The sequence below is a fragment of the Anastrepha obliqua genome, chromosome 6 (assembly GCF_027943255.1).
Source record: "Anastrepha obliqua isolate idAnaObli1 chromosome 6, idAnaObli1_1.0, whole genome shotgun sequence".
NCBI lineage: Eukaryota > Metazoa > Arthropoda > Insecta > Diptera > Tephritidae > Anastrepha > Anastrepha obliqua.
This window is the reverse complement of record NC_072897.1, coordinates 37,717,123-37,733,066: the sequence shown is the minus strand read 5'-3', so window position 1 is coordinate 37,733,066 and position 15,944 is coordinate 37,717,123.

Sequence of the window (15,944 nt, the reverse complement as noted above, 5' to 3'; positions counted from 1 at the left end):
TCGATCGTCTTATTTAAAAATAGGGTAGGTCATGTAACCGAAGATTTGAATAACTAATAGTGGCTCCGAGTTGGCTATTGATTGGGTTGATTGGTGCAGCTGGGAGATTCGCTGACGCGCTGGTCTTTAGATCGACTATTGTGAGTGGTTCATTTGGTACTTCTTGAATGATAACCTTTGACTTGGGTTTTATCCAGAATTTAAAGGTTATTACGATTGCTGTTAGGATGATTGCTAGTCCTAGCATTGTGCTCTTGTTTACTGCTGAATCTGTTTTTAACAGGTTTATTCTTTTTGTGTTGTTAATTTGCAACTCGTTGAGGGCTTCTAATGACAAAATGCTGATGCGTTCTTTTTCTAACGGTGTTGGCTGTATAATCGCTGGTTCTGCTATTAGTGTTGGCATTTCCATATTGGTGAATGTTTCGTTGTTGATACTTAGTGATGTGTTGTGGAATTTAATTAGGTATGTACCCATAATTGATCTCTGCTCTCTTTCCGTTTTTACTGTTCCATTGAAATCATTTAGTAGAATTATTCCGGGTTGTATCTCTTCTATAGTCGGTATGTGTTGATTGTTGCTTATCGTACAAAGTGAATTTTGACTACTTATTAATTGAGGGATGCAGGTACTATTACTAATGTTAATTACTTTGCTTCTTTCACAAATTTTTATTCCATTGTATTTCGTACATTTATCTTTAATACCATATATATCATTTTTATCTTTTAAAATTTCTTCAAAATCAAGTTTGATAATTTCTTTATTTCTCTTAACTGATCTTATTATAATATTCTTATAAGTAATGTTACTCGTTAGTGGTATTTTTACCAAGTACAAAATTCTTGATTCTTTACTTATTATATTAACTTTTGCATATTCTAATGCTTCTTCAATTGATGCGAATGGCATTCTTTCTTCTTTTAATTTCATAATCGCTATTTCAATTTCTCTTTTATTCAATAATATTGTATTAATGATTCCAATTTTTGCCCCATGGCATACTTTATATTTATTAATTCTTCTTTGATAATTCTTATTCTACTTTCAAGATTCAATGTTATTTCACTTATTACATAATTATCTTTCCTTATCGAGTTTAGTAACTGATTTCCTAGCTTGGTTAAATTGTTAATTCTTTCGTTAAAAGCTTCATTAATTATTACTTGTTCATTATTGTTTTTCTTAAGTTCATTTAAATCATTATTCAAAATTTCAAAATCCTCGTGGTCTGGAGTACCTGCAATATACTTCCATACCGTTCCTAACGCATTTATTGCTCTCTTAGTTCTAAATTCCTTTTTAGGTCTTATATTTGAAAGTATTTCTAATGATATATCTATTTGAGATTTGAGGATGGGGTAGAAAAGGTTGTTTATGGGAATGTTCTTGTCGAGGTATGTAAGTATGTCCTTTAGGAAATAGTCGTATTGGTCCAAGTCAATAAGATGTATTATCTTAAATATTCCTTCCTGTATCTTAGCTTGTCCGTCATTAATCGTTATTATGTGATTTTTTGTGTAATCCAATATTTCCGTGTCCGTTAGACTAGTGGTCGTCAAGATAAGTATGATCAACGTTATAGACGGAGAGCTCATGACCAAAAAACCCAACATATTTTATACTTCTTGAAATTTTGTGTGAGATTAGTTTTTTAATACTAGAATCGATATCCGGCGGGCTGGCTGCTCAATAGCGGTCTTAATTATGCGTTTTTATTTTTTAAAATTGTTAATAAAAAACATTTACTCAACATATTTTATACCACTTGAAATTTTAACAGAATTTCATTTACGGTCTGTATAAAATGAAACGATGGTTGCCAGCCCATTCTCATGGTCCCAAAGTACTGCCAGCCCATGCTGAAAGTGCGTTGATGGAAGCACAAGTCAACATATTTTATACCGGCTGTCTTTTTTACACGACATTGGCAATACAATAAATTGATGAAATGTGTAGAGCTAGCCCATTCTGATGGTCCCATCGCATGGAAAATTTGGAAAATTTCATTCCTGTGAGTGCGAGCGAGACCGACTTACGTGAATGTGGGCGCGCGAGAGAGAGCGTATATTGTTCATATTCTGTCTCTCCGTACAGTCTTGCAAAAATGGGAAGGATGAAAGGTTTGTTCATTAAAAAATTAGAGAATGGGATTTTTTTTTTCTTTTTCTTAAAAAAGTTTTTATTTCTAATTTTTTACTCCTTTATTTATTTATTTAATTTATTAAATGAATAGAAAAAAAAAAACAAAATTAAATTTTTAATTTTCTATGTCAGAAATAGATTCCGAGTCTGAACTGAAATAGTCATTTTCTATTTCTTCAGAGTCTCGCTTTTTTTGTGTACGGTGTAAGTTCTGTGGAGATTGCATCAAATGTGCGTCGTCTTTTTGATGGACCTGCAGCAGTTGTGTCACGTTGACATTCATCATCAGCAGCATTGCTATCCTTATTAATTACATTTTGATAGATGATACCAACCGTATCATGTAGGGTATCTTTCCCGCTGGTTGTTTCGACAAATCTGTCGAAATTATCGGAAGCCACCCCAGTATTTAAATTTGATGCCAACGTAATACCTTCAGGACATTCCTGAGTCCTTTCTATAGGAGAAAAGGCAGCTTCGGTTTCCAGTTCTTCGAGAACATGATAGCTGCAGCAGTGACCGTATTTGTTGAGAATATCGATAACTTTACGGCTGCTGGTTAAACTTTTCAAAGTCATTCCCAAGGTAATATGCTTTCCAGGCTTCATATTTCCATTCGTAACCGCGTAGATTGTGTCGGCCGCAATTGAATTGACTTTTCTATATAAGTCTGGGGTATTCTTACGTCGATTTCGGGCACCGCTCAACAACATCACGTAAAAATTTATCAAATCACGGTCGATCATACATTCTCCAGCCAGCAATTCAACTTTACATTCGATGATAAAGGCTTCTTTTCAATATTTAAAATTCTTCTTCGTAAAATGAATGCTGCTTTTTGGAGTATTTCATCTTCTTGTAACAGCGAAAAAAGGCCATCATATATTAATTTATTTTTCGGTAAAATTACGTTTTTATTTCTGAAAGCTGAGACTTTAATTTCATCACTGAATTTATCAAGAATTTTATTCAGCAAATGTTGAAGGTTGCATGAACCATCATAACTATAGCCACGGTCTTCGTACAATTTCTTCAATATATCATCGTATATTTCACCCGAGATATTAAAAAGAAGCAACTGCCACGAGCAATAATGTTTTTTTGGATGAACTGATCAATTTCATCATCAGCTTCCTTGTGTAGTTCTCGATTCAGATTAAATTTTGTGTCTGCAGTTGGATTGCTTTTAAATTTATTAAAATATTCAACCGGACAGATTTTGTGATAAAATAAGTGCGGAGGCTCGTTAGAAAGTGACTTAAATAATTCACTATCTCTCACAACATCCAAATATTCTGCCAAGGCTTCAATGAGAATTATTTTTTCTCCTCTGACAAGTGGTGCCTTACGTCCTTTGGATTTTTTATATTTTTTATTACAAAATGCACAAATATCCTGCTCCACACTTAATGCTGCCTCGGTTAATTTTTCACCTGAAGGTTCTTGTATGGCAGATTGACCTTCCTGATGTGTTTGTTCTATTTCGTGAGCAGAGGAAGTGCTTGATGTCGGTTCATCTGTGAAAATATATTTGAATACAAAAAAAATTATAATCGGAACTAGTATTATATTCCTTCCCTTATTACAGTAAAATAAATATTTTCATACCTGTTTGAACTGAAATATCCGATGATCTAAGTGCCTTTTTTCATAATACTTTTTCATGACTGATAAGAACATTTTATGGAATTTTATATGATAGCCGTCATCACATTCTGATGCTAGTAAAATAACATCTTTATATTTTAAATTAAATTTTTTCCGAATGTCCAACACTTCCCGGCACTTTTTTAAAGTATGCACGGTAAAAGCAACGAGTTTATCATTTGTACTTTTACTGTTACAAAAAACGCACTTGATGGAAGATTCCATTTTAAATAACAAGTAAGAAAATCGAACGAAAAGTTAAAATTTACGTCTTTACTAGCCAACACTGTGGAAAGAACTAACTATACATGACGTCGTACTTTGGGTCCGGAAACTGTTGTCCTTGAATACCGCCCCTATTGTATTGCAGGCAGATGGCGACTTATGAATCACCATTCAAAATTCCTAGTGAAAAAGTAGAGCCAGCGCGTGCGAGAGAGACAGTATATAAACGATATACGCTCTCTCTCGCGCGCCCACATTCACGTAAGTCGGTCTCGCTCGCACTCACAGGAATGGATTTTCCAAATTTTCCATGTGATGGGACCATCAGAATGGGCTGGCTCTACACATTTCATCAATTTATTGTATTGCCAATGTCGTGTAAAAAAGACAGCCGGTATAAAATATGTTGACTTGTGCTTCCATCAACGCACTTTCAACATGGGCTGGCAGTACTTTGGGACCATGAGAATGGGCTGGCAACCATCGTTTCATTTTATACAGACCGTAAATGAAATTCTGTTAAAATTTCAAGTGGTATAAAATATGTTGAGTAAATGTTTTTTATTAACAATTTTAAAAAATAAAAACGCATAATTAAGACCGCTATTGAGCAGCCAGCCCGCCGGATATCGATTCTAGTATTAAAAAACTAGTCTCACACAAAATTTCAAGAAGTAGTGTGTCCTTGCTATTTACCATGTTGCTTCTATGAAAAGAAAATTATTTTTATTGTATTAATTATGAATTTCTAATTAGTCCTTTATGAACTATTCTACCTGATTCAGTAATGATTGTGCTATTTTTATTTTCTTTTACGATTTCCTCTTTATATCTACTAGAAAGTTTATTTCCTACTCTTTTATTTGTTTTGACATACACGACATCTCCTTGGTTATAATCTTTAAAGACGTCTCTATTTTTGTTATGATGTTTAAGATCTTTCTCCTGCTTATCCTTTAATTTACGAATGTTTTCGTTTCGATTTTCTTCTAATTGTAGTGGATTTGAAGTTACTCTACGTCCGAAAAATACTTCGACTGGTTTTTGATTAGTGGTAGAATGGATTGAATAGTTATATTTGTAAATTGATTTTTCTAGCAAGTCCTGGAATGAGGTATGAGACTTTTCTGCTTTTATACATCTCATAATTTCACTTAAAGTCGAGTGAAATCTTTCTATTTGACCATTAACGGTACTAGTATATGGGGGTGCCTTAAAAACTTCTATGTTAAATTGATCTTGGATTAACACATCTAATCGGATGTGATCCTAAAGATTTTTCGTTATCGATGACGATTTTTTCTGGGATTCCGTAATTTGTGAGAATTTCTTTCAAGGGCTGAATTATATCTTGAGTGGATCTTGAGTTAATTATTTTTGCTTGAGCATACTTAGAAAATTTATCGATTGCGGTCAATATTACGTGTTTGTGTGTGTGGTAAATGTCAAGATGAACTATTTGTCCGGAATATTGTGGGATGGGGGTGGCTTGCAATAAGAGTTTTGGGGGATGTCTTTCATATTTTTGTTCTTTGCATATTTTGCATTGTTTAATAATTCTGTCAATTTTAGCCTGCATCTGTGGGAAGTAGAAATTTTTTAGAAGTTGCTGTTTATTTTCGCGTCCATTGCGATGAGCGCGTTTGTTTTCTTTTAGAATTTCATTTGTTTGGTCTATTTCTTCAGTTAAATCGGTTACTTTGGTTCGTGTGAATCTAATTCTGTAATTGCTATAATAAACTGGGTATATTGTCTGAATTATTCCTAAAGTATGTTCGTCAGTGTTGAGTCCGTTTATAACAGATGGATTCAGGTATCGTTTCAAAATATTTATCAGATTTTGTTGTGTGAACTGTGGTTTGGCAATAATGTGTCTATGGTAGGTCGGGAATATTATCTTAAATTGGTAAGAGGAAACTTCATCCAAACAAAGGAAGAGTTGGTTTTTGAATACATTTATTGGTTCTTGAACTATGGGTATTAAATGTTGTGAAGAACTAATATCACTATGGATAGTATCGCTTAACGAGCTATTGTCATTTTCAGTAACTGGTAAAAGGTTTATTTGAGGTGGTCTTGATAGTGTGTCAGCTACGACATTTTCTTTTCCGGGTTTATAGGTCAATTCGTAATTGTACTCTTCCAAGATATTCTTCCATCTTTTCATCTTATTGTTGTTGTTTTTGTTACTGAGGGCATAAGTCAAGGGCTGATGATCTGTGAAAATTTGGACTTTTCTTGATCCATAGAGATAACTGCGGAAGTTGTTTAATGACCAAATGATAGCTAACATCTCTTTCTCATTAGTAGCGTAATTTTCTTCTGTTTTGCTAAGAGTACGAGATATAAAAGAGATGGGTCTATTGTTTTGCGACAAGACTGCTCCAATTGCGTATTTAGAAGCGTCTGTAGTTAATTGAAATGGTATTAAGAAATCAGGGTAGTTTAGAATTATGTCTTCATCAGTTAGGGAGAGTTTGAATTTATTAAAGGCAGTTAAAGCTTCGTTACTTAATGTTATTGGAATTTTTTATTGTTTCTACTTTCTTAGGGTTTGCTTTAAGACCGTTGTTTGATATTATGAAGCCTAAGAATTCGACTTCAGATTTGAGGAATTCACATTTGTCCAGTTGCACTTTTAGATTGGCTTTTGAAAGGGTATTGAAAATTAATTCAATGTCCTTAAAATGGGTCTCTTGATCTTTACTGAAAATAATTATATCATCGATATAAACGTAGCATCGTATGCCAATATGATCTCTTAGAATGTCAGCAAGTGCCCTTTGAAAAATCGAAGGTGCGTTCTTGAGACCGAAAGGAAGACGGGTAAATTCATATTTCCCGTTATTTACAGATAATGCTGTCTTCTCTATGTCAGATTCTTTTAAGGGAATCTGATGAAAACCGCTCTTAAGATCAAGTACTGAAAAAATTTTATTTTTGCCTAGTTGTGCTAATACTTCATTAATATCCGGAATTGGATATCTGTCGGGTACTGTGTCAAGGTTGAGTTTACGATAGTCTACTACCATCCTATACTTTTTTTCGCCTGATGCGTCTAACTTTTTAGGGACTATCCATACTGGTGAATTATATGGTGATCGAGATGGTCGAATTATGCCATCGCGTAAATATTCTTGAAGTTGTTTTTCAACGTGGTCCTTTAGACACATAGGATAGGGGTAATTTCTTGTATAAACGGGGGTTCCTGATATCGTACGAATTTCTCCTTTTACTTTGGTGATGAAGGTTAGTTTTTCATCTGGATCACAAAACAGAGATTTGAAATTTTCCGTTAACTTTTTAAGATTAGCATTTTGAAGTGGTGTTAGATGGTCTGATCTTATGTTGATTACGTTTACGTCCTGAGATATTTGTTGTTTTAGTTTTATTTTAAGGCAGTTTTTAATCAACATGTAATTATCTTTAGTGTGTATTACTGCGTCTAGTTCCTTTAATGAGTCGTTCCCTATTATAGCATGGAATGATTTTAACGTTGGTAGAATGAAGAATTTTATATTGGATTCCTTTAATCCGAAGATGTTTGCAAAAGTATGGTGTGTGACATCAATATGTCCTCCTACGGAATTAGCTTTACACGGAGTTTCGTTTTTAATTGGTTTTTTGCTAGTCGGGGTTGCACATAGTTCTTATTAGAACCTGTGTCTATCAGAATTTTTATGACCTCACCACCGCCTGTCTTGCTCTCTATGTAGGGCAATGAAGAGGCATTCATTCTAAAAAATGAATATCTGTTAGGTCCATATTTTTAAATTGGTTGTTGAAATCTGAAGGAAAGTCGTCTTCTGTTATGTTATAGTTTCTAATCGAGTCAAGGTATTCAGGTAACGTTGGTTCGGATTCAGGACTAAAGTCCTCATACGGTTCCGTTTCTATGTTGAAGTTGCGTTGGCGTTTTTCCTGCGTTTGTGGTTGTGTTATTGGTGGTCTTTTTCCTTGAAATGCCTGGTTTGGTAGTGGCCGATTCATGTAGTTGACTCTCTTTGTCTGCATGGTCTGGTCGATGTCCATTGGTGTAGGTTTTTGCTGTGGTTTCGGTCCGAAAGGTCGCGGTGGTGCAAATTGTGGATTGTAATTATTGTTATCGGTTTGATTAAAATAGGGTGGCTTTTGAAAGCTATAATTTCTGAAAGCATTTGTTATAGGCTGTGGCATGTGGGCCAATTGAGGGTAGAATACGGTAGGTTTCTGAAATGGCTGAGGAGTAAACTTGCGTTGTGGTGCCGGTGGTGGTTGATTTTGGAATCATGATTGATGCGAAAACTTTGGTTCTCCAGCTTGAGACATAAGTGGAGCGCTTGTGGCAGGTCCACTGGTTCTCTCATAGCTAGTAAGCGTGGTAGATCTCCTCTGAGACCACGTACAAATGCATCCAGGGCTTTGTCCCTGTAGGTTTGAGTTAAAAGATTTGTTGCGTCATTAGATAGTTCCATACACCCTATTTGGTTTAGGATGAGGGACAAATTTTTATATACCATCTGATAATAATCTTGTACAGTGTGGTGTCCTTGCACTAGAGTCGTCATTTGGTACTCTAGAGTAGGAATATCGCGTTTGTCCGCGTAATGAAGTGTGAGACACTTCGAGATAGATTTCCAATTTAGTGGAGTGTTATAGGACTTCAGTACGGCGTCAGCTTCGCCTATAATTTTGTTTCTGATAACACTGAGGATCCCATAATATTTTGGTGTACCTATTGACTGTTCGTAAATTTTAAGTATACGCTCTACTGATTTCCTCCATGAGTTAAATTCTTCTTGTTTTCCTGAGAATTCTCTAATTGATCTTACTATATCCGGTATTTTATCGAGTTCGCCTAAATTGTTACGGTGTTCCGGATTTATTATTTGATCTGTTCCTACTAAGTCACTGTTCGTATTCCTTATCGCGTTATTCACAATGTTCGTAATTAATTCACTCAGTCCTGGTATGTTGATAGCATTGTTAGGATTAGGAGGGATTGGTGCATTAAGGATAGGAGGTCTAATTAAATTATTTGGGTTACTCATTTTGCTTTATAATGTAGTTAATATGTAAACTTGAAAAATCTTTTTTATTTTATCTGTTATTTTATTTAGCAAAAGCACTTCTTAAAATTTATTTTCTTCCTTAATTTCTTGTATAATCAAAAATTTCCTTTTAAATCTTTTATTTGCTTTTCATTATTTTCTTTAGATTTTAAAACTTTTCCTTACTGGTTTTAAAATTAGAAGGAATTTTTTCCTTTTTTTTCAAATTTTTCTTCACTAATATTTTGCACTTTATCTTCCACAATTTCTGGTTTTCTTATTTCTAAATTAATTTCAAATAGTTACCGCCGTTGCCTACACAAAGTCTGTAGGGGGTCCTTTTTGCCTATTTCAGCTACTGGGGGTCTATCAGTACTCCTTCTCGCGAGGTTGTCTGCGAACTGGTCTACAGACGTGGTTGTAACTTGTCCTTTTACAGGAGTTCTTCGTGGTGTTTAGGGCTTCGGGTTGTCCTTGTGCGGCGGGCTTCTTTAGGCCGACTTAAGCACTGGTGACGACGGGATTTTTACTTTTTATGCTGCGGGCTACTTTAGGCCGACTTAGGCGGGCTAATTAGGCCGACTTAAACACTGTTATTAACTTTTGACCAAAATCACAAAAAAAAAAACCGTTATCCTTTTGCCCTTACCACGTTGGGCGCCAATTAATTACATTTATTTTGAGAAATGTAAAAAAAATTATTTTTTCGGAGCAAGCTCCTTGTTATTTATTCACTTGTCAAATTAAGACTAACTGTTACAGAGTTACTTAAAGCTATTTTAGCTTATCCATCACCTCATTCACCTGCCGTGCCACGTGATCGTGTTCCCGGAATTTTATGTATTGCCGTTCACACGGTTTGTAGCAAACATAGCGTCAGCAAAAAGGTTTTAGAACGGAAGCGCGTGCAGCGAATGAACTTTCAGCGTAAGCGGTGTTAACTTATATCGAAACCACCACATATATATTTTCAAAACGTCGAAAATATAAATAAGCTGATTACTGCATTAAACGCAGTCCCAAATAACAAATATATGCTTAAAGTTTTGAGCAATAACGAAATAAAAACACAAGCAAAAGAACCGACTAACTATTCCTCAATCATAAAGTTACTAAAGGATGCAATACTAAACCTTCAAACCAAAGGAACAAAGAGGCTTCAAAGTTATTTTATTCAACAAAAACCGACGAAATCATATAAAGCTAAATACACACCAGGCAACCGTTGCAGCAACTCGGCCATTTTGAAGCAACCGTTGCCTCGTGTGTAGCTGTGTTGCCAAATGATTTTCGTGTTGCTGCAACCGTTGCCTGAAATATCAAATAAATTTGATTTTTGGGATAGGTTGCTGCAACCGTTGCTTCGTGTGTATCATTGTTTACTGCTTTTACTCGTTCAGTTCGTTGAACACAAGCAAAGAAGAAGGTTCGTGCGGAGTAAAATAAAGTGAAAAAGAAAAAAATGGCAATTGAAAATAATGAAAATTATGTTAATTTTATTAACGAATATAAAAATTTGAGAGAGCTGTGGGATATAAGTAGTGAAAAATATAAAAATAAAAATTTTAGAAAAAAAGCATACGAACAATTAAAAAATGAATACAATAAAATTGATAAAAATTTCAAGTCCGCAAAAGCGTTTCCTGTTGCAAGATACCGCAAAGTTATTGCCAGTCTAATTTCTGCTGATATTGCCTCTCTCATTATGGTATCTTGTTTCGTTATTTTGGCCTTTACGAAGTCCAACAATTTTCTAAACAGGGCTTCGTCCATCCTCATGTAATTTTTATAGTCCGCTGGCTCATTTTCCTTCAGTTCTTTCAGCAGCCTCTCGTTCGAAAATTCGATTTTTTTAAAAGCCAATTTTTGGACCAGATTTTTTTTCTCTTCTTTTGTTGCATTTCTTCTTCCTCATTTTCGTACAAAAGTTCGTCAATTATAATAAGAGAAGTAATTTTACGCATTTCGTCGATCATCTAAAAAATTTAATTTTACGTATCTTCCGCTTGTACCTTTCCTGCACCACAGTTATACACAATACTGAGATTGAAGCAACGGTCGCAACGTGTTTCTTAAACAAAGGCAACACGTTGCTGCAACCGTTGCTTAAACGGTTGCCTGGTGTGTATTTAGCTTAAGAACTTATAGAACTCGACCACGAAGTGACACATATACATAACATTTCATAGTCAGGTACCAAAAAACCACTAGCATTGTTTTCAATTGAGCTAAATCTAAACCAAAATAATAAAGATATATATAATCCGTAACATCTTTGCTTCATTGCTCCATTCAAGGACGTTACCACAATGCACAAATTGCCAAAAATATGGCCATCCCAAATTTTTGCACTAAGATGCCAGTCTGTGTTAAATGCGCTGGAGAACACAAAACAAGTGACTGCAAACTAAGTATGGACAACAACAATACTAAATGGGCCTTATGTAGAGCAAATTTCACTACAAACTACAAAGGATGCATGGTGTAAAGACCACTAAGAATTCAACGCCTTCCAGCGCTACGACCAAAAACGTTGACCGCTAACAATATAGAGGACAACATGCAACCATCCACACAATCCACAAAAGAGAAGCCAATGCAACCATCAATCGTGTCACCTAACTTAACATTCGCCCAAGCAGTAGCTTTAAACGCCACACCACACCAGACACCACCTGAACTCACAACAATAAATAACGAAATCCACGAAATTAAAGATATGATAGAACAACTAATAGCACAAATGTCGAACATGACGTCCATAATTACAAAACTAAATGAGCAGACAAAATAAATTAAAAAGAGGTTGTCTGTAAAGTCGGTTTGATGACGATAGTTTAACGTCACAACGTCATAAGAAAATATTGATGGAATGGTTGCATTTTTCAAAAGAAAATTTTAATTTTATTTGTTTGATAGATATTTTGTATGGATATAGAGAAGGAGGTAAATGGAATCGCAATGGAATTCGTCAAGTTGCATTTACACAAACGTGAAAAATGACGAAACATTTATCAAATTCATGAAAGATATGTTAAATTTCGATTGTGCATCAGACGTTAATAAGTCAACAACACTAAGAGGCAACATCATCGATTTGCCTTTTTCAAGACACATTACACTCGAAAAACCCCCTTTCATTTCCTACTTTTCCTATCATCGTCCTATTCTCAACAGAGAAATGGTTCATTACCATGCACCCAGGAAGAAGGCATATGCATATACAAATATGTGAATTTATATACAAATTAATATTCTCCGGTCCTGTTGCGGGTGAAGATTAGGTTGAGAGGCGAACTGTGCCTCTTATTGCTAGCCTCGGGCTCAGACAATAAAACAAATTATTTAACGGCCAAGTGCCGGAGTGAATATTTATTTAAGCGACTTATTGGAAGAGCGCTGTATTCAAACTAATTTCTTAATACATAGAATATTTCACTTAACCTAAGCCAAAACTCGCATCACGCCACAATGTCATGGTCGGCAAGCCGACTCAGCAAAATCTTTGGCGATAACGGAAACTCTTGCAGCAAAACAAAAGTGTCCGGTTACCGTCGCTGACCATTGCAGCTATAGCGCGCTGATACAACTTATGTAATGTCGCAATTGCGAGGGCTGTTTCTTAACTTATGAAGCACGCGATAGCGAGGGTTGATTATAAACTTATGAAATATCCTATATTAAGTGTTATTTGTTAACTACTCCCCCTTCAAGTATAAGGCCGTCCTCGGCCAACCCAATCCCGGCGACGGCTTCTCGTAACTGCTTTGCAGACTTCTTTGCACCGATGATTCGACAAAGAGTGAGGCCAATGCAGATTAAAGCACAGCATATGGCTCCAATGATGAATGCCACACGATAAGCTTGATCAGTTCCGGCGTTTTTCTCGAATTGCTGTATCACTTTCAGATTACGTTCATTCAAACGATGAAGGTAAGGGAGGCTGAGGACATCTTGGGTGGCAGTGATGTTCAGCAAGGGAGAATTGGCAATACCCGGGACTCTATTGCGTACGTTGTTGTGATTGTAAAACAGAGCCCCGTTAATTGCGACTCGGTCTCCAAACGTGATGAGATGCGTGCCTTGTACCTGGATCTCAGTGCCGTTGTCCACCTGAATCCTTGCGGACCCGTCGTTGAGGATGATGATTCCGTCATCTACATGGGTGATTATTTCCAGGTTGCTCGGCTGGATCTCGCAGTGTGCCGTGCCACCTGCATGGAGCTCTTTGGCACATGAACTTTCCAGAGCCAGACGACAAAATGTGGCTCCAGGTGAAGCGGCGCAACTCTGCAGTGTGTGGGTTTCTCCATCGCATTCGGCTATGACGTTGTCAAGCAATCGCACTATGAAGTTCTTGTGGACGACAGGATAAATCGTGATCTTTCTGCAAGCTCTTTTAATCTCGGGGAATTTAATTATAGAGTGTATGATGTTAATGGATTGAAGAACTTTTACGGACGCAACGGACATAAGATCTCCTATGGGAGTGTTGGTGGGTTCCTCTAGCCAAATTGATTTCAAATCTGAGTGGTCCAAAATGTTTGGGCTAACAATGTTAGCCTTTGCAAGAGTAATAGCAAGCATTAAATTTTGCAACTCCATCATTAGCATTCTGTTTCTAGACAGTAGTGTTTCAAATAAATGGCTAGTGTCAACTTGTGAGTTTTTGGCTATCTTGAGAATTCTGTTGACAGTGATTGTTAACTGGTTAAGCTGGTCCTGAACTCTAGTGTTTATTTCTATCTGTCTATTATTGGCATTTATTAATTGCATTTCAGTAAACCTAGTCTGCTCTAAATCATCGGCATCGGGTGTACCCGCCACAACCTTCAGTATGGATCCTAGGAAATCTAAGCTCCTGGCGACTCTATGGTGTGTGCCTAACGCCTCCAATAGGTCTTGTAGATGTGCCGTGTCCGCACTTAGACGTTTTTTCATGTGGGATAGCGGGAACATGTCAATTAATTTGACTGTTTCTTCCACCATTTGCGCGTACTCTGAGAGGTTTGCCGAGTGCCTGACATAGGCGTATTCCTCCCATACCAAGATTTCGCCGTCGACGATGGGAATGTACCTGGCACGCGAGTAGTCGATGACATGTGCCGAAGCCAGGGATAAGGAAAGGAGTAATATGGATCCAAACCTGTGAAATGAGGTTGTTTTCTTCTTTTTTAGCAATTTTTTTGTTTTTCTTTTTAAGGCCCACCACCAAGAAAGTTTTATAAAAACTATGCCAAGTGGCTAAAAGTAAGTTGAACAACTATATCTAACTTATACGAGTTTGCCTAGTGGCTTAAAAAAAGGTGTAAAAAAAAACAAGGGAGTCACCTTAGGTTGTCCTTGTGGACCACCCTCCCTCTAATGAGGACCTCGGTCCCCAGGTCTGCTTCCACGGCCTTCTCATCACATAAAGGTGTGAGTTTGTTTCCGAGTCGTCGGTTGGACTTGACCAAAACTTTGTCACCAACGTCGAAGACCCTATTCTGCCGAGTTGCGTTCTCCCTAGCTCTGAGCATCGTCTGAGCGTTTCTGATCTTTTCTTGTATTTTTTCTTGTGGGTCATCTGGGTGCGCCTGAACCACATCAACTGGTCTCTGGTCGATGACCGAATGGATCGACTTATTGTACTCAGTTGTAGCCAGTAAAATGACTTCTACGGTGTCATTTATGCCTTTATCGATCTTTAGGCATCTGGCTAGCTCTAACAGAGTGCTGTGAAAGCGCTCAACCTGTCCATTCGAGATGCTATGCAATGGTGGTGCATTTGAAATGCTGACCCCATAGTTGTTTGCGAGCATATTCACTATGGTCTCTGAATTCAATGACGGTTCATTGTCACAGTAAATGGATTCGGCTTTAGGAAAAAAATTCATTAGTTGCATTAAAGCTGGCTTCAGATCCACAATGGTTCTTGAGGGGATCGGTTGGACAATAGCAAACTTAGAGAACTTGTCGATGCAAGTTAGAAAGTATTTCCTGTCAGTGGAGAAAATGTCTATGTGTAAAATCTCACCTACATGTGAGGGGATCGGTGTCTCCCCAAGCTCTTGTTTTTTGGGGTGTCTATCATATTTAGCCCTAGCACATGTTTTGCAATTTTGTACTATTTCATTGGCCATTCTTGCCATCTTTGGAAAGTAGTACTCCGAGAGTACCTGCTTAATATTTTCCTGTGCAGACCTATGGGCCCTATTATGCTCGGCTGTGAGGATTTCCCTTCTATCTCCCACCGCAAATACGTCCACTACGCGATTTTTGCAATGCCAGAACTTTGTGGCCGGGTATCTACGAACCAATGAATCTTGTATCATTGCAAGCGTGTGTAAATTACAGTGGAGAGCATTTACGCATTTGGGTGAAACTACATCTTCGAGCTCGTCTAGCAGCGATTCGATGCAAGTATAGCTGATCAAGTAGCGTTTCTTATTTCCAAAAAGAATAAAACTTCGTTTTAAGGGTAAACGCGCCTCTTCTAGCACTATTTGGTTTTGAAAACAATTCAAGGGTTTGTCTGTTGTCTCAATGGTGTTGGTGAGAGATACCTCACTGTGGATCGTTGCTGCGCAGGACTCAATTTCTTGTTCATTCACAGCGTTGAGCTGCTGTCTTGACAAGGCATCCGCAACCAGATTGTCCTTGCCGGGTTTATAGAAGATACGTAGATTAGACTCGTCAATGCGCGCTTTCCACCTTTTGATCTTCGCATTTGGATTGGATTCCGAAACTCCGAAGGTCAAGGGTTGATGGTCAGTGAAGATATTAATGTCTTTCACCCCATACAAATAGTGCCTTAACTTGGCAAGTGACCATACGATGGCCAATAACTCTCTCTCATTTGTTGCATAGTTTACCTCGCTGTCCTTCAATGTTCTTGAAACATTGTTATAGGACGA